Here is a 24024-nt window from a genome sequence, read left to right as displayed (position 1 = left end):
CATATGACTCTGGAGTATGACTCTGGGTTTGCCAACTTGGGGATGGCCCAGGGATTTAGGAGATGGCAGCAATGACTCTCCTCTTTGATATAAAGGACTGTTCAAGCTATTTGTGTGTGTGTGTGTGTGTGTGTGTGTGTGTGTGTGTCAGGATCTCACTCTGTCACCCAGACAGGGGGCAGTGGTGTAATCTCGGCTCACTGCAACCTTTGCCTTCCAGGCTCAAGCGATCTTCCTATTTCAGCCTCCTGAGTAGCTGGGACCATGGGTGTCAGCCATCACACCAGGCTAATTTTTGTATTTTCTTTGCAGAGATGGATCTTCACCATATTTCCCAGGCTGGTCTTAAACTCCTGAGCTCAAGTGATCTATGTCTTTCCCTCCCAAAGTGCTGGGATTACAGTTTGTGCCACCCCTGCCTAAGAAATTCTGTCCAGATCTTAAGACTATTTTTTGCTGGGATTCAGACTCAGATTTATGTGGAGTCAACTATGTGAGGTGTATGTGAGCTTAAGTTTTAAAAGTTTTATCTTGAATTTCATCTGGGATCTCCTCTAGGGAACACCACTTTATGATTATGGGTCGGATTCCCATGTTCAGGTGTTTTAATTTATTCATACATTCTACAATAAATGTTTATTGATACCTAAAATAAACTTGAGATCCTAAAATTCATTGGTTGTCTTAAAAATTCCAAATATGAAATGCTAACTTCAGCTTCATGTGAGTATTTAGAATAGAAGAGAAATAATTCAAAAATTGTTCAGGAAAATATCCATGATTTATTCTACTCTGGAGGAGCATATTCAGTTTAAAACATACTGATTCACATAAACTTATTTGGTAATGAGGCGATATAATTTTTATGAGAACATATCAAACGATAAACATTGAGATCCAGCCTCTCCTGCATGTGCAAAATGTCAAGGTTTTATTGATACTAATGATAATGGGAGTGACATATGTGCATTGAGTAAGTCCATGGTTGAAAGCCTGGCTGATTAGGCGCTGTGTTCTGTGGTTTTTGCCACTTGTGTGTGATTAAACCCTGCAGAATAGAGTCTGTCGCCATGTATTTGGTTCATGAAGAAAACTGGTAAAGTGATACTGAATGAATGATTCAGTCTCTCAAAAGGGTAGACTGTTGGCCTAACACCTTCCTAACTTGGAGCTGTCAACATGTTTAGTTTGGTTCTAATGGGAGCTAGGCTGGAAAAGGGAAAAGTTTTGAGAAAAGTTATGCGATATTAATAAGAACCACATTGCGTTTGATGTTTTCTCAAATGATATGTTTTTTATCTTCCTAAGAAATTGAGCCATTCAAAAATAATAAATCTTCCTTTTCTATGGCTCACAAATGATCAACATTTTGGATGATCAAAACAATTTTGTCTCTAAGATATCCCAACTTCTAGCCCCACTTTATTTGCCAGTGCTGATTTATAGCAGAAAGCACCACTTCATATTTTTTCCAAGCATCAAAGTCATAATGTGTTTTACAAATACTCAGAAGTGCTTAAAATCCATGAACCTCTCTCTGTATTCCTATTTTTTTTATTCTTCTATAAGTATGTATTTAAATTGGTTAAACAGATGGCTTTCTATTTTTGAAAAAAAAAAACTGCTAAGAATATTCATCTCAAGATGGAGAACTCATAGGTTAAATTTCATTCTGGAGTGCACTTTTACAACCAGGTAATTAACCTTTGAAAATGAGGGTACTTGAAGGAAACAAGGAAAATCTTAACAAGATGATCTCACTAACACTAGTGTGTTAGACTTCTCAGAAGTAGAGATGCCCCAGGAGTTAAATATTTAAAGACTTTAAAATCTTTTTAAAAACAGTTAATTTTTGGAGCTTTCCAGTTTTCTCCCTTTATTACAATAACCTTAGGAGGTAAACACTTCAAGGGGTGTATCCTTATAATAATAGGAATTGGTACACAGATTTTGGTGGAAAGATGGAGGTGTCAACATTAATCAGTCAGTATATATTTGTTAACTGCCTATCACATGAACAAGTCTCTTCCATGCTTGCGAAGAGATACAGTGATGTGCCATGTGTAGAATCTGCCCTTTGTGAGTGTCTGATTTAGTTAGTTTGAGAAGGGACAGATTAGTGAGCAGTTAAAAGAAATATTAGATGAAGTGCTGAGGCAGTCTCTGATGGTTATCTGAGATATCGAGTTAACAATGCTAAGTTAAAAGAATGAGAGACCACTATGGGATAGAGTGGACAGGAAGAGCTCCTCTCCTTGAAGCTTGCACTAAGCCATAAGAGGCAAAGCGATTTCAGAAAGGCAGAATTTGGAGATATGAAGAAAGAATAATTCCCTGAAAGGGAGAAGAGTTTTGGAGCCAGACAGATCTGGGTTCAAATCTTGGTTCTCTTGTTTTCTAGCTGTGTAATCTTGGGAAGTTACTTAGCTTTTATGGACATCTTCCATAAAATGGATATGATAGCAACTACTTTGTTAATTTTTTAGGATTAATTGAGATAACATATATAAAGTGTTATAAGCACTTGATAAATGGTAATTCCTTTAGTTGAAGAGAACATTAAACAAGCCTGGAAGGAGACAGCCAGCCATGTTCATGGGGCAAAGAGAAGACTATTATAAGTGGAGGGGAGGGAAAGATTAAGTAAGAGAAGTGGAGTAAGATCTCATGGAAAGATAAATTAAGATTGGCTGTAGCTATTCACTTGTTTCTTCATGTAATAATTTATTGAGTTCTTTATGTGGGAAGCTCTTTCATGTGGGAAGCTCTTTCATGTGGGAACTCTGCTCTGCATGGAGATACAAAGACAAAGAAAACTTAGCCTTGGATTTCTCTTGAATGTCAGGCTAAGGAGTTGGAACTTTATGCTGATGAGAATTATATCTTCCAAAAGGGTAGGAGCTTGCAAGTAGTATTTTTGGATAGTTAATGTGGAATATGATTCTTGTGACCCAAGATATGCATTCAGTTGCCTTCTCTTAGTGGTTGATGGTTACTGCTGTGCCTGGAGATGTGACCCAGATTCTCTTGTAGATCATTCCTGACAGAGAATCCATTCCAGTGAGTGAGGAGGAGGAGCTTCTGGGCTGAACTTCATCTCATCTCCTGAAATAAAGCAATGGCATTGAAACTACCCAGATTGCAATTGTGTTTAAATTTCTCATCTAATCTGAGATATTTCACATTCGATGAGTGTTATGTTATACCTACAGTCCTGGTGACCCTCATAAATTGTACTGGAATAGCTGTCTTTTCAGGGAAAAGTAGAATCCTGGGAATCTAGTCCTCAGCGACTTTCTCTGTGATCATGAATTTCATGAGAGGAGGCCTCTTTCCTGTTAGTAGATCTCTATAGCAAGAGGTTCTGAGGCACACAAGCACACTGGATACTTGCCAAAAGTTCTAGATTAACTGATGGAGCATAGGTATTTCTTTCATGAAGATACAGCTCCTGTATCTTCTAGTGACAAAATTTTGCCTCTTGTTTTCTCCTCTAGCTCTATTCTTAATCTTTTCTTCCTTGTTCAGTTCAAGGCTCAGGAGAACACAGAACATATAAGATTTAAAACCCGTTGCTTCCTGGGATCCCCTAGTACATGCTGTCTAATTACTAATTTCAATGATAATTACTTTCTGGAGTTAGAACCATGTTAAATTATGTTTTAGAACTGAAATAAACTTCTTCCAAGATGGTTATACTTTGGCGCTCAGCTTGGAAAATGCCACTGGGGCATGGCATACAAGATATGTAACTTGTAAGAGGCGATGTCCTGCTTTAATACCCAAGCACCAGCTTCATGCTTGTTGTTATATATTATTTTATTCCTGGCCTTGACACCCACACCCAGACATGTATCTACACAAAGTTCAATCTATATATATATATTTTGTGGCTATTTAGCTCAGGTGATTAGGGCATTGAGCTAATGAGAACAAGGTCACAGTTTCAATCTTTGTGTGGGCCAGCAAGGTTTGCTTTGTTCAGAGGCCACAGACCTGGTCCAGCCAGCTGTCTAGCACATGTCTGCCCCAGGTCATGAGAAGACAGGGCAGGAGTGTGGGGATGGGCAAGAGCAAATCCATCACCACCCTTAGAAAAAGTCAAATTGAGCACGTGTCCTACTAATGGGGGTCAATAATGTCTCATTTAAATGGGGCTGACATTTTATTACCTCTTGCTGAGAGGGTCTTTTGAACGCCAAATTTAAACATTGTTGGTTTTTCATGTGAATTTATTGTTAATAAATGGAAGGCTGTACAAGACCTTAGATGATTAAGGTTTCCAAATATAGATTAATGACGTAAATATTTAAGAAGTTGGTGTGATATTAAAAAAAGTTCAATATGGCTATTCAGTTACCTTCCCTTATTAAAATCTGTTTTGGCTAATTAAATAAAAAGTTCATGAGTTCTTCAGAGAGTCGATGAGAATCATTGCCTTCATTCAAGAATGAAAACACTATTATTAAACTCATTGATAATGAGACCATTAAAAGTTAGCACGAAGCAAGTACAATACAATTCTGTATTACTGAAATTTTCAGATATTACCCAGCCTACACATCCCGGCTTTCATTTTTAGGCAAACACATTCCCCAAATTATTTTTTTTTAATTTAGCATTAGGTCTTGTTAGGCTTCAAACTGGATCAAAACTAAGCCTTTCCAAAGTGCTCTGCCCCAGCTTTCTCTCCGCTGGGTCATAGTAAGTGTTAAAAAAGGCATTTGATTAGAAGGAGGTGGCGGGGCAGAGAACAGAAAAGAAACTTGTTGAGAGAATGATGAAGAATGATATATTAGGGATTCTTTTAAAATTCATTCATTTTAAAAAGTAGCATGATAATGGAAATGTCCATTAACTTTTTTGAATAGGTAATGCACTTGCAAGGGTAAATGTAGGAACATGAAATGGTATATGATGAAAAATTTTGCTCACCGCCTTCCCTCATGAACCCAATTCTACTGCCCTTGTATAGCCATTTTTATTAGTTTCTTGTGTACTGTTTCATAATTTCTTTATGCCAATATATCTTAAACTCTCTCCTTTTTCATACAAAAATTAACACTATCAGTTTTGTTTCTGGCCAGGTGAGGTGACTGACTGACTCCTGTAATCCCAGCCTTTTGGAAGGCCCATGTGGGAAAATTAATGGAGCCCAGGCATTTGAGACCAGCTTGGACAGTGTAGGGAGACCCTGTTTCTATCAAAAAATAAAAAATTAGCTAAGCATGGTGGCATGTGCCTGTAGTCTGTTATAACTCAGGAGGCTGAGGCAGGAGGATCACTTGATCCTAGGCAGTTGAGGCCACAATGAACCATGATTACACCATTACACTGCAGTCTGGGTGACAGAGCAAGACTGTCTCAAAAAAAAAAAGTTTTTGATCTTGCTTTTCCCACTTAACAATATATTTTGTACATCTTTCTATATAGGCAGAGTCGCCTCATTTTTTATAATCGTATTATCATTCCACTGATGTACCACATTTTATTTGTCTATTCCCCAATGATGGGCCTTGATATAGTTTCTAATATTTTCTATTACAGACAACAATGTAATGAATTACTTTAGAATGATTTAGGTAGAAAGCATTCTTCTTTCTTTAAACATTTGCATGTCATTCAATTGGATGGCTATACCATAACTTATTTCTCTCCCTATTGATGGTCATTGAGTTTCCAATTTTTTATTTTTAAAGACAATGTCATAATGAATAACTTTTATACATGTATTATCTTATATATAGAGAGGTAAGTTTACTGTCTAAATAATTTTGTTTGAATCCAATTAAGAATGATATCAAAAATTATAAAATCAATACTGCAATGAGAATTCATCTTACCCAGTTAAAATGATTTTTATCGGAAAGACAGGTAATAATGAATGTTGGTGAGGATGTGGAGAAAGGGAAACCTTCATACACTGTAGGTAAGAATGTAAATTAGTACAGACACTATGGAGAACAGTAGAGATTCCTCAAAAAACTAAAAATAGAACTACCATACAATCCAGCAATCCCACTGCTGGGTAGATATCCAAAAGAAAAGAAATCAGTGTATTGAAGAGATATCTGCACTCTCATGTTTACTGTGACACTATTCACAATAGCCAAGATATAGAAGCAACCCAAGTGTTCATCACCAGATGAGTGGGTTAGGAAAATATGTACATATACACAAAAAAATAAAATATCATCCGGGCATGGTAGCATGCACCCGTAGTCCCAGCATCCAGGGAGGCTGAGGTGGAGGAATGCTTCAGCCTAGGGAAGTCAAGGCTGCAGTAAGCCCTGGTTGCCCCAGTGCAGTCCAGGCTGGGGAACAGAGTGAGACCCTGTCTCCATAAGAAAAAAAAAAAAAGAATACATAATAAAATTCTGTCATCTGCAACAACATGGATAGAATTGGAGGACATTATGTTAAGTAAAATAAGCCAGGCACAGAAAGACACATTTCACATGTTCTCACTCATATATGGTAGCTAAAAATTAAAACAAATGATCTCATGGAGGGAGTAGCATGATGGTAATCAGAAACTGGGAAGGGTAGTGGGGAGGAGGGAATAAAGTAGAGATGGTAAATGGGTACAAATCACAGTGAGAAGGCATAAGATCTAGTTTTCTGTAGCACACAGGGTGACTATAATTAACAATAACTTCTTGTATATTTAAAAATAACTAAAAGAGTGGAATTATAATGTTCCTGACACAAAGAAATGATAAATGCTTGAGGCAATGAACACCCTAATTTTTCTGATTTGATCATTACACATTGTATGCCTTTATCAAGACATCACATGTACCCATTAATGTGTACAACTATCATGTATGTACCCATAATAATTTTAAAAAATGCAAAAGAATTACCATAATTATTTTAAATGAAAAAAGCACTAAGCAGAAAAGGTACAGTTTAATTCAGAATAGCATTCCTTAGTAGTGTTCAACCTACTCTACACATCAACAGCACATCCTCACACTGTTGCTGGACATTTACTCTTATGTGTGACCAGCATGGCATGTCTCTTTAAAGAAAGAGAATTTAAATAAGTCATATATGAAAGACTGGGTAAAGGTGAAACACCGTAAGACCTGGATTATTTTGGGGCTGTAGCAATCAGATTAGCTATAGGATATTCATTCATAAATCCATTTATTCACTTCACCGAGTCATCCACTTCTTGTTAGATTCCATATTTATTCAACTCCTAGAAAGTTATTCATTGCACTAAAATGCTGGTATATAGAAGAATTGCAAAGTACTAATTATAACTTAAAGTCTTGTAGAGGAATTAAGAAATGGACAGGAAACAGTAAGTGTGCATCGTAAGTATCTCAAGAATGTTAGAGAGATGCAAATCAAAACCACATTGAGATACCATCTCATGCCAGTTAGAATGGCGATCATTAAAAAATCTGGAGACAACAGATGCTGGAGAGGATGTGGAGAAATAGGAACACTTTTACACTGCTGGTGGGAGTGTAAATTTGTTCAACCATTGTGGAAGACAGTGTGGCAAGTCCTCAAGGACCTAGAAATAGAAATTCCATTTGACCCAGCAATCCCATTATTGGGTATATATCCAAAGGACTATAAATCGTTCTACTATAAGGACACATGCACACAAATGTTCATTGCAGCACTGTTTACAATAGCAAAGACCTGGAACCAACCCAAATGCCCACTGATGATAGACTGGTCTGGGAAAATGTGGCACATATACACCATGGAATATTATGCAGCAATAAAAAATGATGAGTTCGTGTCATTTGTAGGGACATGGATGAATCTGGAGAACATCATTCTCAGCAAACTGACAGAAGAACAGAAAATGAAACACTGCGTATTCTCACTCATAGGCGGGTGATGAACAATGAGAACACATGGACACAGGGAAGGGAGTACTACACACTGGGGTCTATTGGGGGGAATAGGGGAGGGACAGTGCGGGGGTAGCTAGGGAGGGATAGTATGGGGAGAAATGCCAAATGTGGGTGAGGGGGCGGGAGGCAGCAAAACACACTGACATGTGTGTACCTATGCAACTATCTTACATGTTCTGCACATGTACCCCCAAACCTAAAACGCAATAAAAATTAAAAAATTATAAAAAAAAGAATGATATAAAGTGTTCTGGCAGGTCTGTGGAGGAAGACATGATTTTCAATAGATAAGGGATGGTGGCATCTGTCCTGGAGTACCAGACAATTGGAGTTGCAAATCACAGCAGGATAGACTTTCTTACAGTGCAGTGATTCATACAAAGGACACCTTGACTGTTAGTTTGTGACTGGAAAGTGTCAGTCAGAGCTGAGGAAAGGAGTCCTGCCCCTGCCAACAGTTTACCTTTCCCTGGTGTTGGGGCTGACACTTCACGTGCTCACATAGTCTGATTCCATGCTGTCCACTAGGGTTGGGTGGTCTGCTGGGCAGAGAATTTTGGCATCTCTCCAAATGCACATGATGAACAGACCATCTCAGCAGCTAATAACCCAAGGAATCCTTCTTTCATGACTGATTTTGTCCCCTCATTTTACTTTTTGATGTATTTTGGTCAGCTGATTTACTACCTTCTCAGGCAGTTCCAGCCTTGGCAAATTCACCATGTAGCTGTCTCACATCTGATAGTGCAAATTGAGGCAAGGTCGCATGCTACCAGGCTGCCTGAGTATTTCCTTTATGCAACTTATTTAAACGCCCATTCTGATCCCTGTTGCTAACCCACCATGGCTGCATTTGGATGGAGTTCTGCCCAGCTTTGCCGCAGCATAACTATGGAAAGGATCTTGATGAATTTGGACCTAGGGAGGGACATGAGAGGAAAGAGAAATCGTCTAATGGAAGAAATCAGACCAACAAAGACATGTGCATAAAAGACTGCCAAGTGTGAGGGGTGGGAGAACAGAGTTCGGCCTGGCTGAATGTGGGAATTTGGATGGGAATGGTAGATCTTAGGCTCTTGCTTTTCAGCTTGCTGCTCTAGTTGTGATTCTTGTAGCTCTATTTTTCTAAGTAGAAGGAACATTTGTAAGTGACTGCCATTTAAGATAAAGTACATGTTGCATTTGTAATATGTGCATTATGAGTATGAAAACTGACAATGAAATGAGAGTAATATACTTAACTGAAGTTAATTAGATCTGTTGGCACACCACTAGAGGGACAAATATGATATTTAATATATCACTTTACTCCAGACCTGTCCAATTAAGCTTTTGGCCATGATAGAAATGTTCCATATCTGTTGTCCAAAACCAGTAGCTACTAGTCACATGTAGCTACTGAGAACTTGAAATGGTCTAGTGCAACTGAAAACTGAATTTTCATTGTGTTTAGTTTCAGTGAAATTTAATTAAATACCCACCCCCCCCCCGCCCCCGTGAGCTAGTAGCTGGACACCGTAGTGGACAGGGAAGCTCTAAATAAGGCTCTAAACATGGAAATGACAGCACTTAAGAGCTGAAGTAGACCTTAAAGTTTGCCTGGCCTGGAACTTTGATTTACAAGTGGGAAAATGGCAGCCCAGAAGGTGAAACACCTTGTCCAAGGGCACACTAGTAGGAATTGGCAGAACTGGAACCTGGTATTTGGATGTTCTGGCTCCCAGCCAGAACTTGATTCCAACATGCTGTCTCCCCAGTTGTGACAGCAGAGCTGTGGCTGGACTGAGGTAAGGATGGTGGGTTGGCAGATTGAGAAAGTAAGGCCACGCACATTGTCTTTTGAATCAACCAAACAAGAATATTTGCTGTACATGGTACCAGACACTGAGATAAGCAGAGAGGGTGTTGTGGGGTGAGGAGGGCCTGGAAAATGGCATAAGGAATTCATTCTGAAAAACAGGATAGTGATAGATTATGTATCTTTACATCTAACCCTCTACATCATCTGTCCAGCTTTCCCAATTGGATTTCCCAATATGTGTCACTTGTATATCTGGCTGTCACTGGTACAAGGTAGTCCAAATGGACAGGGTGTGCAAACCCCAGATGGGGCCAAGGAAATTTAGGGAAATCTCTGGAGCGTGGTCAGGGAGAGCTTTGGTGATAGGACAGTCTTGACAGAAGGTAAAAGAAGACATTAAGATCATTCAAATTTAACCGTGGCTGATATGAAACAAACTTCTTATCCAGAGTTGGTTTTGTATTCTTGCTGTCTGTATTAACTATATGTGTTTACTTACTTCTTCACCACAATCAGCTATATTGTCCCTGGAATTTTAAAATGTGAAAAATGTGAAAAGAATGTGATTTGTTTCAGTACTGTTTTTCTGTAGAATGGTGATTGCATAGAACTAATTAATATTACAGTTACATTATTAGACCACAGTAAGGTAAATGGTCACAAAAGATCATATATTTAAATCAGGAGAAAATTAATGGCTGTTGTTATCCTGTAGGCATAGCTGGGAGATCATATCTTCACTTGGCTTGCTAAAGTCTTAACCTAACACTACATGACAATATCTCCAGATATTTTTTTTCCCATTTGTAGGCATAACAAATGAGACCCAAGTGCTCGTAGAACATTCCAGAGTCAACAGAGAGAAGTGGAAACTATTAGAAACATGATTGCGTTTGCAAAGGGAGACATATAAGTAAGTAAAAGGGGGAATGAAAAGTCATCTGTTCCCTATACTTGAAGTCCTTATTGTGGATAGTGCTCACAACTTTTTTCCCCCCTGACTTTATACAGGTAATATATGCTTATTGTGTTCAATAAAAGATAAAAAGCAGCTAAAAATCACTCTTAATATTTAAGAGTGATTTAAATAGTATTTAATTAATCCCACTCAGAGATACTATCATTCATCTTTCTTTCCCTTCTTTGCAAATACCGAGTTTTAAATGTTTAAGTAGTTAATATTGTATAGAGTGTTGAATGAAAAATTTTCACTTAATCTTAATTGAGTTTGGTATGGAGAAATTTTTGAGGGAAGAATTTTTATTAGGGAAGCCTATGCAAGATGGGGAAGCCATGTGGTGTTTTCTGCCTCTGTAGGTCTTGGTAGGTAGTAAATTATATCTCGTAATCAGTAGTTAATGAATTCCTACAGTTTTCTTTGTTGACATACTTTGGTAAGGGAGTAAAGTAACCTAGACTGGTACCTTATTCCATGACTGGCTGTTGGTTTTAACCACCCATCAATCTTCCTCAAATGCTTCATGTACCCACCCTTAAGTCACCAGGGGCCGATTCAGAAAACACGGGATGTCATCAGTTGGCAGGGACCAGAAATCTCATACTGTCTCCTCCTTTGCTTAGAGGGATTCAGTTTTGTCTAGGGGGATTCTGGAGTAGACTTTGAGGGCCTTCTCTTCTCAATGAAACCGAGTCACGTAATCATGTTGTCTTTATTATATGGATGTTTCTCATACCATGTGAATGGCTAAAAATAACTTCACATATTGTTTTGTTCCATCTCCAGAATGACTCTCTGGTTTGGCAGTTTGGTAATTTTCTAGTGTTTATTTCTGCTGCACATAGTCACTTGGAAATATTGCTAAAAACGTTGAATCCAACTTGGGTAACCTAAAATGATACTCAGTATTTATTAATCCTGAACTTTATAAATCAGTTTTTCATCATCAGAGGCATTTTTTTTAGATGTTGTTTCCTGCATAATTATTCCTCCCTTTGATCTCATATTACATTTGGGCTTTCAGATAAGGGAGACTAATAATTCCTTAGCTATAACTTCAGCAGCCCAGATAACTATCGTACATTGTGTGACATGCAATACATTATTCAGTTGCAAATAACCACTGCGGTCCTATATTACATGTTTTACAACTCATGTCTTTCTAGCTCACGGAGCTAATATAATGCTTGTGACTATTTTTCTTTTCAGGCAGGATAAGACTCCTTATATTGTTTAGTGGCAAGTGATATTTAATTTAAAACATGTGAAGACAACTTAGTAGAAGAAACTAACTGCAATGAAGTAAATTTTCACATGTAGCTTAATTATTTTATTTTATTCTCTCCTATAAAGGGGCCTCCTCTCTTTGATGTGTCCAGTAATTTCTATTATTGTCTTTTGGGTAAACTGGATGAATTTGCAGAAGTAAGATTCAGCTTCAGAGATCTCATGATCGGCATTTACTGACGTTCCACCAGTCCTCCTTTATCCATTTTATAATGTACCATTGAGTTATTTGCCTGGTATAAAGACTTCTTTGGAATGTAGTAGAAGACAAAAGATTGGTTCAAGATCTAATCACACACTTAAGGACAATTTTCCTACAGTTTTCAGTTCACCAAATGAAGGGTTAGCAGTCTGGAGATGGCTGGAAGAGCAGTTTCCTCATTTTGAGTCTTTGGCAAGCTGAAGTTCCACCTGCTAAAATTTAACAGTGTAGAGATTGTTATCCAGTGGGTATTTTTGCAACTCTCTGTTTGGTGCTCAATAAAGCAGACTGTATTACTGTGCTGGAAAAATGTAACTTGCTACTTATTGGAGTATTAATCTATCAAAATATTTCCTGGACTTATTTTACAAATTGACAAAAGAGCTATTATACATTTACGGTCAGAAAGTTCTTAGTTCATATTGATATTTTTAATTTCTTCATTGAATGGTTTTACTTTCTAGCTTAATGTAGACATTATTTTCAGATTATTAGCGAACTAAGAAAAGGTTAATTTGTAAGTTGAATTGGATTTTTGTTACAGACTGAAAAGCCTTTTTGTAGCCCAAGAACATTTGTTTCCCTGGACTCTGTTTCTCCTACCAACAAGTCCCCAGAACCCCACTGCCCTCAAAGGAGACTCCCCTGTTTCTTCACTTCTACTTCTGACCAGCCGCTACTCTGTCCCATCAGCTCCCATTTTAGGGCCATTCCATTCCCAAGCATTTTAGTAAGGACGCAAATGTTTAATGTGATTCCAAAGGAGAAAACGTGACTAGAGTGTAACATTTTCTGGCATAGACATCAGAATCCAAGTTGGGTCACTTACGACTTACATTTAAACTCCAGCTTAAAAAGATTTTTATACTTTTTTTCTGAAAAATCAATTGAGATGATAATACACAGTAGGTTATTTTCTTTTTTTTCTTTTCTTTTTTTTTTTTTTTTTGAGACGGAGTTTCGCTCGTTACCCAGGCTGGAGTGCAATGGCGTGATCTCGGCTCACCACAAGCTCCGCCTCCTGGGTTCAGGCAATTCTCCTGACTCAGCCTCCTAAGTAGCTGGAATTACAGGCATGCGCCACCGTGCCCAGCTAATTTTTTGTATTTTTAGTAGAGACAGGGTTTCACCATGTTGACCAGGATGGTCTCGATCGCTTGACCTCATGATCCACCCGCCTCGGCCTCCCAAAGTGCTGGGATTACAGGCTTGAGCCACCGCGCCCAGCCCAGTAGGTTATTTTCTAATGTCCATATCTAACATAAAAATTTAGATCAGGCCGGGCGCGGTGGCTCACGCCTGTAATCCCAGCATTTTGGGAGGCCGAGGTGGGCGGATCACGAGGTCAAGAGTTCGAGACCAGCCTGGCCAACACGGTGAAGCCCTGTCTCCAATAAAAATACAAAAAATTAGCTAGGTGTTGTGGTGGGCACCTGTAATCCCAGCTACTCGGGAAGCTGAGGCAGGAGAATCACTTGAACCTGGGAGGCAGAGGTTAGAGTGAGCTGATATCATGCCATTGCATTCCAGCCTGGATGACAGTGCAAGATTCTGTCTCAAAAAAAAAAAAAAAAAAAAAAATCCAGATCAAATTTATTTTTTTAAATTTGTTTTTGCCTAATCATTTCTGGGAACTATATGCAGTAGTTGTTGTTTTCAACTCTTTTTGTAGAAAATTTTTAGCAGAGGGGGTTCAAAGTTTGTTTAAACTTGGAAGATAATTTTCCAAAAAAAAAACCCAAAAATCAAGTATGGACAAATTAACCCAAAGATACATAAGAAGAGTTACTTTCAATTTTGCTATCTTTTCTTTCTCTTGCGGAAATCCAATTTGTTGGTGTGTGTGTGTGTGTGTGTGTGTGTAGGGTTTGTGTGTGTGCATGAATATTGAAAATAAGAGATTTTAATGGCAGAAATGACCACAGTGAATAAGACCAAATTATCAGGCAAGTTGAGGCTGTATAGCATTAAATGATGGTTGACCTTGATACCAATTCAACAATGATTTTAAAAAATATGATGATAAATCTTTACTTCGTCTATGTAGCTTCAACTTAAAGTGTGTAGGCTCTGGACACTACTAATGTAGGTAACCTAAACCCAGCTAGGCAACATTTTGTAAGAATGAAATCGATACTTAATAATAACCTTTTCATTAGCCTCTTCTTTCTAACTGCCCATGTGGACTGTTTGCTGAACTGTCAAAATGCTGACATGAAAAAAATCAAGAGCTATAGAATCAAAGATCTCAGTTCAGAGTTTTATTTCTAGGGGGCTTTGGAAAAGTCATGTAGCTTTTCTGAGACACAATCATTTCTTCCATAAAAGGGGTGAATATTATCACCTACCTCACAGGGCTGTTGTGAAGGCAAAAATTAAATATGTGAAGTGCCCAATAATGACTGGCACTTAGTAGGTATTAAGGATATTGTGTGTTTGCACAATATGAATGATAGTGATTATTAGTTAAACTATTTTTTTGCTATTTTTTGCGATGTGGCTTTTATTTTATTTTATTTTGAGACACAGTAGCTTTTCTCTGTTGCCCAGGCTGGAGTGTAGTGACAAAATCTCAACTCACTGCAACCTCTGCCTCTTGGGCTCAAGCAATTTATTGAGTCTCAGCCTCCTGAGTAGCTGGGATTACAGGTACCTGCCGCTGCGCCCGGCTAATGTTTGTATTTTTAGTAGAGACAGGGTTTTGTCATGTTGACTGGGCTGGTCTCGAACTCCTGGCCTCAAGTGATCCACCTGCCTTGGCCCTCCAAAGTGCTGGGATTACAGGCATGAGCTACTGCACCCAGCCAGCATAGATCTTAACATATTTTTGCATTAATCTCATTAATTGTCAATATGGCCCCACAACATGTATTTATATGATTGTTTATTAATGTCATCTGATAAACTGAACTGAGGAAAATAAGAATAGAGAGTACACTTATAAAAAGCTTACTGAAGAGGGGTCTGGCTGTCCTGAGTGTTTTGTCTCTGGAGATATCTAAATGCGTTTCTGATTCCTTACTGTGCAGTGGCTATTTTCTCAAATATTTTTATTGTGGACTCTCTGGGGGCCTCCTCACAGCACCCACACACCACACTCCCCAGCACATCATGCAGTTCATTTCCTTTCTAACGTTACAGTAAATCTCAAAGGCCTGGATTGTGGAGAGGGCTGGAGAGGAGAAGCAGCTGCTTCCCTTTGCTCACCTGGGCTGCCACATCCCTCGGAGCTCAAGATGCTCATAGTAAGGTCTCCATGACCTGCTCTGACAACCCTTGTGTCCTCTTTGTGGTCGGAAAGGCTCTGCTTTCTGTTTGGAAATCACTTATATAATATGCCCAAAACTCCGAAGAGGAAACGGCTATGTCAAGGATAGACATGGTTCTCATTTGGAGGTTGTTCAAACCACCCCAACTGGCAGGGGAGTGTCTTGAAAGGCACTCAAGGCACTCGCCTGCCAATTGGGGTGTCCCAGTGAAGGCTGAGACCTCAAATGTTGCAGCCTACATCACCCTATTTTTGTCCATGGTGGGCAGTACTTTAAGGGATGAAGCTCTGGGGACTTTAGATCTTTTTGCCTCTTCCTTCTCTGCAAGTCACTCCATTTACATAATTGTGAAGAGGCTGGTGCTTGAAATCTGGGAATCCTTGCCAAGTTGTATGACCTTTAGTCTTACCATTATTATTTATTTTATTTTTTTAGAGACAGGTCTTGCTATTTCACCCAGGCTGGAGTGCAGTGGCATGATCGTGGCTCACTGCAGTCTCCATGTCTTGGACTCATGAAATTTTCCCACCTCAGCCTGCTGAGACTACAGGCACACAGCATCGTGCCTGGCTAATTTGTTCTTATTTTTATTTTTTGTAGATACAGAGGTCTCGCTATATTGCCTAGAGTGTTCTCAAGCTTCTGGGTTCGAGCAATCCTCCTGCCTTGACCTCCCAAGGGTTGGGATTAGCGGTATACGCCACCATGCCTGGCCATCTTATCGTTTAAAGTAGGTATAACAATACCTACCTCACATTGCTCTGTGAGCTTTAGTGCAATAAGATGCTGTGTCTATTGCACTTGGCACATTGTATGTGCTCCCATTTTTATTGCGAATCATAACAAAATAATCAATAAAAACAAAAAATAATAATGACCTCAGAAACATGTACCTTTTCCTACCTGAGCAAAGACAAATGACGTTGATGGAGACATGAGGTATGTTTCCCCTCTCTGATTCTGCTGGCCTCTGCCATTGGCAAGTAGGTGGAAGAATTGGGTTGACTGGTCCTACACCTGTTCCATGGCTTAAGCCACTGCTGGTTCTGACAATTGCAGGGAGCCCTGGCTGGGAGAAGGTGGCTGAGAGTGGCAGCATTTTCTTCGTTGGTTTCTCAATGAGCCATAACTCTTTCAGATTCACTGCACACACATGGCCTGCATGCAGATCTGGCAGTTTCCATTCATGATGCAGGCTGGGAAGGTAGAGTCTGGAAAACTCATAAAAGCGGACTGAGTGGTAAAGGAAAATCAATCTTCTCTTGCTTTGGACCAAGTTGACGAGAATCATTCTCCCTGATTCTCCATAAATTGGAGCAAGGCTTAGGACACTAATCCTACTGTAATACCATTTGAAGACGAACACTGACATTTGTGACATTTAAATAACAGTTCAGGTCTGCTATTAAACCAGGGCCTCCAACTGTTTAACCTTTGCCCTTGTGTACTATTACCCTTGGCCCAGTGCATGCAAATGTACTTATTAATGCATTTCAGCTTTCTGATGCCACATGCTTATTTAGTTTTGCTGGATACCTTGCTTCATGGGAACTGCAGTGCACCAAGCATGAAATTTGTTTTAAAACTTTTAAATGTGACACATTCCAAGCCTCTCTCAGAGATTATGTTTATAAAGCTAAAGTAAAATAAAAAGTTGAGGCAATTATCCAAAATCTTTCTGTGGGTGGAGGAGTGTGTGTTTCTTGAACTAAAATTATTTAGAGAAATCCAAAGCCATTCATTCATTCAACAAAAGTTCATAAGGGCTTTTTATGTACCACATACTACATTACATTCGAAATAAGGAAAATATACTCCCTCCCCTTAAAATACTGTAGCTATGTGATTTCATGGCCCTACTAACATAGACACGCACGCTAATTTATGTGTGTCTTCCTTTAGTCTTTGCTTAATGGCACATACAAAATCTTTACTGGTTTCAAAAATGCAGATTCTTGTTTTAGCTAAAGTTATATCAACTAATGTATTAGAGGCTGGAGGAAATCTTTTCCACGCGGATATAATTTAAAAAATGTTAGTGTTGCTATTAAAGTCAATAAATAACCTTTTTTCATCTCTTGGATATTTTTCTAAACAGAGGAAAACAATTTCTGTTATATTCTTGATCATCACATACCATTTCTTGAGCGTTGATGAATCTGCTTCATGTCTGACAGAGAATTAAGTTGCATCATTTTACTATGAAGGTCACTAGTTGGGCTTATATTAAGTAAAGTGCAGGCTGAACTGGCACGGATAGACCTAAGTTTGATGACTGACTCTCCCAGTTTCTAGAAGTGCAAAATTCAGCGAGTTGCTTAACTTCTGTAAACTTCAGTTCCCTCATCCATAAGATGGGTTAATAGTATGTCCCGTGCTGAATCTTAGGAGGATGATAGAAAATAATTCTGAGAAGATTGCTAACATAGAGGCTTATTGCTGTTCTGGTCCCTACGCTTTAGAGAGCCCCCTGCCCCGATACTTCCCCACAACTCCAGCCCTGCCCCTTCTCTCAGCACAAGCTTTTCTTTTCTAGGTCAGTGGTTCTAAGTTTGCAGCAATTCTTCCACCACCTAGGAGGCCTTTGGCAATGTTAGGAGACTGTTTTGGTTTATATATATATTGAGACAGCGTGTCACGCTGTCACCCAGGCTGGAATGCAATGGTGCAATCTTGGCTCACTGCAACTTCTGCACCCTAGGTTCAAACAATTCTCCTGCCTCAGCCTCCTGAGTACCTGGGACTACAGGTGTGCATCACCAGGCCTGGCTATTATTTTTTTTACTTTTAGCAGAGATGGGGTTTTGCTATGTTGGCCAGCCTAGTCTTGAGCTCCTGACCTGAAGTGATCAGCCTGCCTTAGCCTTCCAAAGTGCTGGAATCACAGGTGTGAGCCACGGTGCCTGGCTTTGGTTTTTATAATTTCGGATGGTGCTATAGCATCTAGTAGGTAGAGGCCAGGGATGTTGCTAAGCATTCTATAATGCACAGAAAAAGTTCTTTTTTCCCCTCAATAGGAAAGACTTACTTAGGGCAGAGAATAAGTCCAGAGATTGAAAAATCCTGCTCTAAATCATGCTCTGGGTCCCAGCAACTCTGAAATTCTCCTCCCGTTAGTCCCTTTCCAGGGTCTGTGCCTCTCCTCACTAGGGCTGATAGGGTGGCTATTTGAGAGGGCCATGGACAATGGCTCTTGGTCCAGCCTTTTCATGCCACCATGTTCCAATGTGGAGCTCCAAGGAGTCTGAGACTTATAAAGTGGAATCTGGCCTTCCAGGTTGTTATGAAGGTGTGCTTGTCAAGGTCAGAGGATAAAACATTTTAGTTAACATGTTAGTAAGCTAGATTTAAAACTTATTTTTAATTTTAATTTATTTTTTTGAGACTGAGTCTCACTCTGTTACCCAGGCTGGAGTGTGGTGATACTATCTTGGCTCATTACAACCTCTACCTCCCAGGTTCAAGTGATTCTTCTGCCTCAGCCTCCCAAATGACTGAGCCTACAGGCATCCACCACCACGCCTGGCTGATTTTTGTATTTTTAGTAGAGACGGGGTTTTACTATGTTAGCCAGGCCAGTCTCGAACTCCTGACATCAGGTGATCCACCTGCCTCACCCTCCTGAAGTGCTGAGATTACAGGCGTGAGCCACAGCACCCAGCCTAGAACTTTAAATATTTAGATATTGGGTATGTGGGTCTTTGTTTGCATTCTTTCTCTGGACCCCCCAAGTGTTAGCCATGGGCCTGCCAGTTAGATTTTTAAAACTCTGCATCCTTCCATCTTCATGAAGGGTGTTACTTGATTTCCGTCTTTCAGGCTCAGTCCTAAGAGCTCATCTTTATTCGAGGCAGATGATGCAAAGGTGGCTCTAATGCTACACGCCCACATGCTGAGGCTTAACGCTGGTTTGCTTTGGTTGCTAATTTGTTCCAGTTTCTGATCTTTTTTTGGAGTTGAAACATTTAGAGTGATGATCTTCACAATGATTTCTTTTTTTTGAGGACTCTACCTTCAGCTCAGGCTTGGGCCTCTTGCAGACATGTTAGCATCGTCTGATCCAGGCAGGGCCCTTCAGAATCTCTTCCAGGGTAGCTGAAATTGATGTGCAGAATCAGTATCTGTGAGTGGCTATAGCTCAGTGCTGTAACTGCGAGAGTTGCTGTTGGACAGCCATCTTTTACCAGAGGAAATTGTGGTGTAGAGATAAATGGAGAGAGTGCCGGGTGCAGTGGCTCACGCCTCTAATTTCAGCACTTTGGGAGGCTGAAGTGGGAGGATTGCTTGAGCCCATGAATTTGAGATCAGCCTGGGCAACATGGTGAGACCGTGTCTCTGCAAAAAAAAAGTAAAAATTAGCTAGGCACAGTGATACATGCCTGTAGTCCCAGCTACTTGTGAAGCTGAGGTGGGAGCATTGCTTAAGCCCAAGAGGTCAAGGCTGCAGTGAGCCATGAACGTGCTACTACGTTCAAGCCTGGGCAGCAGAGCAAGACCCTGTCTCAAAAAAAAAAAAAAAAAAAAAAAAAAAAGAAAGAAAGAAAGAAAGGTGAGGGGTGGGGAGTGAGGAGAGTGAAGAGAGGGAGAGAGAGATCGTGAGAACCTGCCTGGGTTCTTGATGGATTTTCAAGATCTGGAAAGATCTCTGGGTTCTCCTAGACATCTCAGTTTCTTCCAAAAAATTCTCCTGTTTGCTTAAACTGGATTGAGTTGGTTTCTGCTGCATGCAACAATAAAGACCTTGACAAAGAGCCCATTTTCCAAGCCTCTCTTCTGGTAACTTACCTTGAATCTTGGTGCCCTCCTTGCATGGGGGTCTGGGATTGCTCTCTCCAGGGCACCAGTAGGCAAGGCAGTGCATACCATCTACTGCTGGATGTCACACTCTGCCTGCCAGCAGGACCCCTTCCCATTAGAGTCTTGAATCCTAGGAGCTGTCTAATATAAGTGGGTAGGTTCGCTTTTAGACCTCATCCCCTCCTACTTGCAAGAAAAGGGAATATTCAGGCCACGTTCTTCAATGTGATATATTTATTTTATTCTGTATAGATCTGCAATTTAAAGATGTGTCTATATATTTCCAAATAACCAGTTAAAACTCCCCAAATAAATGGATAATTGCATTTGTAAAATTTATGAATAATAAAAAAAGCAATTTAACCTGGTTATGTACAGTTTATCAGAGCAATCTTGAATACATATTATCGCAGAAAACTAGTAGGATAGTTAAGATGCTGGTACAAGACCAAACTTAGAGGATATAAGTGTAGTTTTATTATTTCCAATTTTAATGATAGGAAAACCAAAGCTTCTGATAATGATGCAGGTGGAGTTTGAATTGAGGTCTCTTTGTTTCCAAAGGTATGAAAGTAATAGAAAGAAACCCAAATGGAGAAACATAGAAACAAGTGATTTCTTGGGGAAAAAGGAATGCTGGGAATGACAATTTTTTAAAAAAATCTGTTGGTGTCTCGAAAAAAATAGGTTCTAGAAAATCACTTAGAAATTGTGTTCTGTTACTTAACAGTTGTGGCCTGCAGGCTCATCTGAGAGACTTCCTCCTTTTTTTCCTCTCTCTTTGCTTACTTGAGGATTTAAGCCAGCATCCACAAGAGTCTGTGAATTCACTAATACAGCCACATTTTTGTTAAGGACAAAAAAAGTCTGGCCTTTAGGTCTAATGTAGTTAAGACAATGAATTGACTGGATTGCTCGTTCTCCCTCTGCCCTTGCTGGTGCTCTTTCAGTTTCCTCCCTCTGGTTTGTCTATCTTTTCCCTCTCATCTTTATCTAGTCTACTCACTCAGTGTCTACCAGTTTATTTGGGTGGGTTTGTCTGAAGTTTTCTCTGGCTAATACAATCATCTATGCTAATATTACTGTTAAGACGCCTTAAAAAAGTAAACACATTCCAAAAATCAATTCCTTAACCTCCTAAACGTTCTATTTTTGTGTTTCCAGGCTTAGCTTGGCCAAAATCTTAAATTCAAGCGCTGAATCTAATTACAGATCTACATACAAAAAAGATGTTTGGGGTAAGTTTGTCATGATGTGGAGAATTCTGTGCCAACAGTTTTATGACTTAATTTTGTTTATTTCCAAAATTCCCAGTCTAATGGGCCTATCCAGGATCATGTCAAACAGGAAAGTCTTACCATGGTGTGGAGTAATTAGATTTTCCCCCTCAAATTACTTTACTATATGTTTTAATCAATAACTAGCAACATTTAAATTCTTTCAATCCTACCAGCTATAAGAGAAAAGTAAAGGACTAATTAAAAGACCGGTGTCCACAGTAGAAAAAAATGATGAATCTTTTCATCACTCAGCAGCTTAGGGATGCTTCAAATATATTGTTTTCTTTTTCTGCCTTGGAGTTATTTATTGTTCAGGGGGAGGGTGGACAGAACTGCTTTTGAAGTTAAACATCTTGCTTGGATGAGCAGATATGTTGCATCAAATCAAAGTAATAAAAAGACAAAATGCTTTATTAAATCTTCTTTATCACTATATTGTGCTCCAATAGGATGATCTAATTAAAGACACAGTTGAGCCTCTTTTCATCTGAAGAGGAGTTCACGGGCTTTCATTATTAAAAAGTTTGCGCAAAAACAAATACGTGGCTGTATTGCTTCCAAGTTTCTCAGCGGTGCCTCCTTTCTGTTTTGCTCGATTTGTTATGGAAGTCTTGGCTGCCACTTCATGGCTTGATACTAACTAGTCCTTTTCATCTTCAAAGTACCTGTGAGGCATTAACATGACTAATATTTGTAATACCACTGTGAGGTAGGCACTGGACGTCTGGAAGTGCTGTATTCTTTTAGAAGATTTGAAAACAAGAGAATTGAAAGTGGTGTCTATGTGAATGCTGTTGATGAACACTTGGCTTTCTGGTTCTGAGTTTGCAAACGTCTAAGTTGGCACTTTGTCTCCCTAAGATAATGCTAATTTATTCTGCATAATGGGAGCCTCCTTCAAGTCACCATACTCGTCACCATAATCCCCATCATCAAAAAAATGTGGAAAACTAGAGAGAATTGGACTAGTGATTGCCCCTGAGTTGCGATATTCTTAGATCATCTCAATTTAATAAGCATTCACTAGGTGTTAAATTGTGTTTTATTTATTTATTTATTTTTTGAGACTGAGTCTTGTTCTGTCACCCAGGCTGGAGTGCAGTGGTGTGATCTCAGCTCGCTGCAACCTCTGCCTCCTGGTTCAAACAATTCTTGTGCCTCAGCCTTCCAAGTAGCTGGGACTACAGGTGTGCACCACCATGCCCAGCTAATTTCTGTATTTTCAGTAGAGACCGGGTTTCACCATGTTGGCTGGGCTAGTCTCAAACTCCTGACCTCGGGTGATCTACCCACCTTGGCCTCCCAAAGTTCTGGGATTACAGGCATGAGCCACTGTATCCAGCCAGTGTTTTACTTTAATTCCTGACTAACATTAGTCTTGCATAAAATGTCATTCAGATTTGGCTACCTTAAGGGTCAAAAGTAGCAGCTGTGTATAGGTCTTAATCGACCAGCCAAATTGTTTTATAATTTTTTTTAAATTTGCAATTCTTGTGATGAGGTTTGTGCTCCCTTGTTTACTATAAAGCTTGCTGCCTTCTGTCGTTTTACATAGAGTTGATTCTGTGTAATAGATGTTACCTGCACCACTACTGGAAGTGTTTGAGTTTACTTAGTTAAATAGAGAAGGGAATGATCATCTTATTTTCTTCAAACCAGGACAAATTTGGTAAGTTGGCAAAATGGATAAATTGTTTAATTTCCTTGACTCTATCTCACTCCTGACTAAAAATGATCTCTTCCCTCTTCCCTTTCTCCATCAAATTCTCATTTTTTCTTTTCCCTGTCTTCATCAAATTCTTATTCTTTTTATTGCAGTTAGCATCCTCCAAGGAGAGTATGCTAATAAGGGAATCCACACTGATGTAAATGACTGTACTAGCTTGACATTTTACCCCTCCAGAGCTCCTGGAAGTTTAAAAGAAGATAGTAACCATGGCTTCACCTCTGGCATCTGCCAAGTCAGTGGCGATATTTATAGGGACATAACTTTTATTTTGCATGATTGTAATCTCTCAGATAAAATTATGTATTTTTGATTATTGGCTTTTACACTGTATATGTAAGGCAAGCCTTACCTTAAACCCTATTTCTATGAGCCCATTCAGATTTCTACACCAGAATCGAGAAAATGGAAAGAAATCAACAGGGAAATGTTTAAAAAGGTAAGTCTACAACATTGTTTATTTACTTAGGCTTCTCTTCTTGTGTATGAAAGCACACAAGAAGACACCACAAGGGAAGAGGATGTTTTGGGACAGAAAGCAAAGAAAAGCTACACAGACCCACTTCCATTTGATTTTCATTCTGTATTGGATACTGACCAGCTTGGCCCTGGGAGTTTCAGATGTAGATAGGGTGGAGATTTCCAGCTACGATGAATGATGAATGATCTCAGATGGAGGAGCTTTTCGGGGAACAGCAACTATGTGTAAGAAACATGAAACCTTCCAGTTGTGACCTATTTCAGAACAGAACTGCAGGCTTGAGTGCGGACAGTGCAGAGAAGAGCCACAGCCTCCCTGCATCTTCTCAGCCATGCTCTTG

General features: G+C 39.4%; 1 long non-coding RNA gene across 1 annotated transcript in view; it reads left to right on the top strand.

Annotated features, from left to right (window-relative positions):
* LOC103791753 (uncharacterized) overlaps nt 1–24024 on the top strand; it is a 42730-nt gene that overhangs the window by 5478 nt on the left and 13228 nt on the right. The window contains exons 2-4 of the long non-coding RNA XR_013532806.1: nt 10495–10597; nt 21362–21435; nt 23586–23642. This is a non-coding gene — a long non-coding RNA (uncharacterized LOC103791753). The remainder of the gene's footprint in view (nt 1–10494; nt 10598–21361; nt 21436–23585; nt 23643–24024) is intronic.

The sequence above is a fragment of the Callithrix jacchus genome, chromosome 3 (assembly GCF_049354715.1).
Source record: "Callithrix jacchus isolate 240 chromosome 3, calJac240_pri, whole genome shotgun sequence".
NCBI classification, from domain to species: Eukaryota; Metazoa; Chordata; class Mammalia; order Primates; family Cebidae; genus Callithrix; species Callithrix jacchus.
This window is presented reverse-complemented; position numbering and strand designations above follow the sequence as displayed.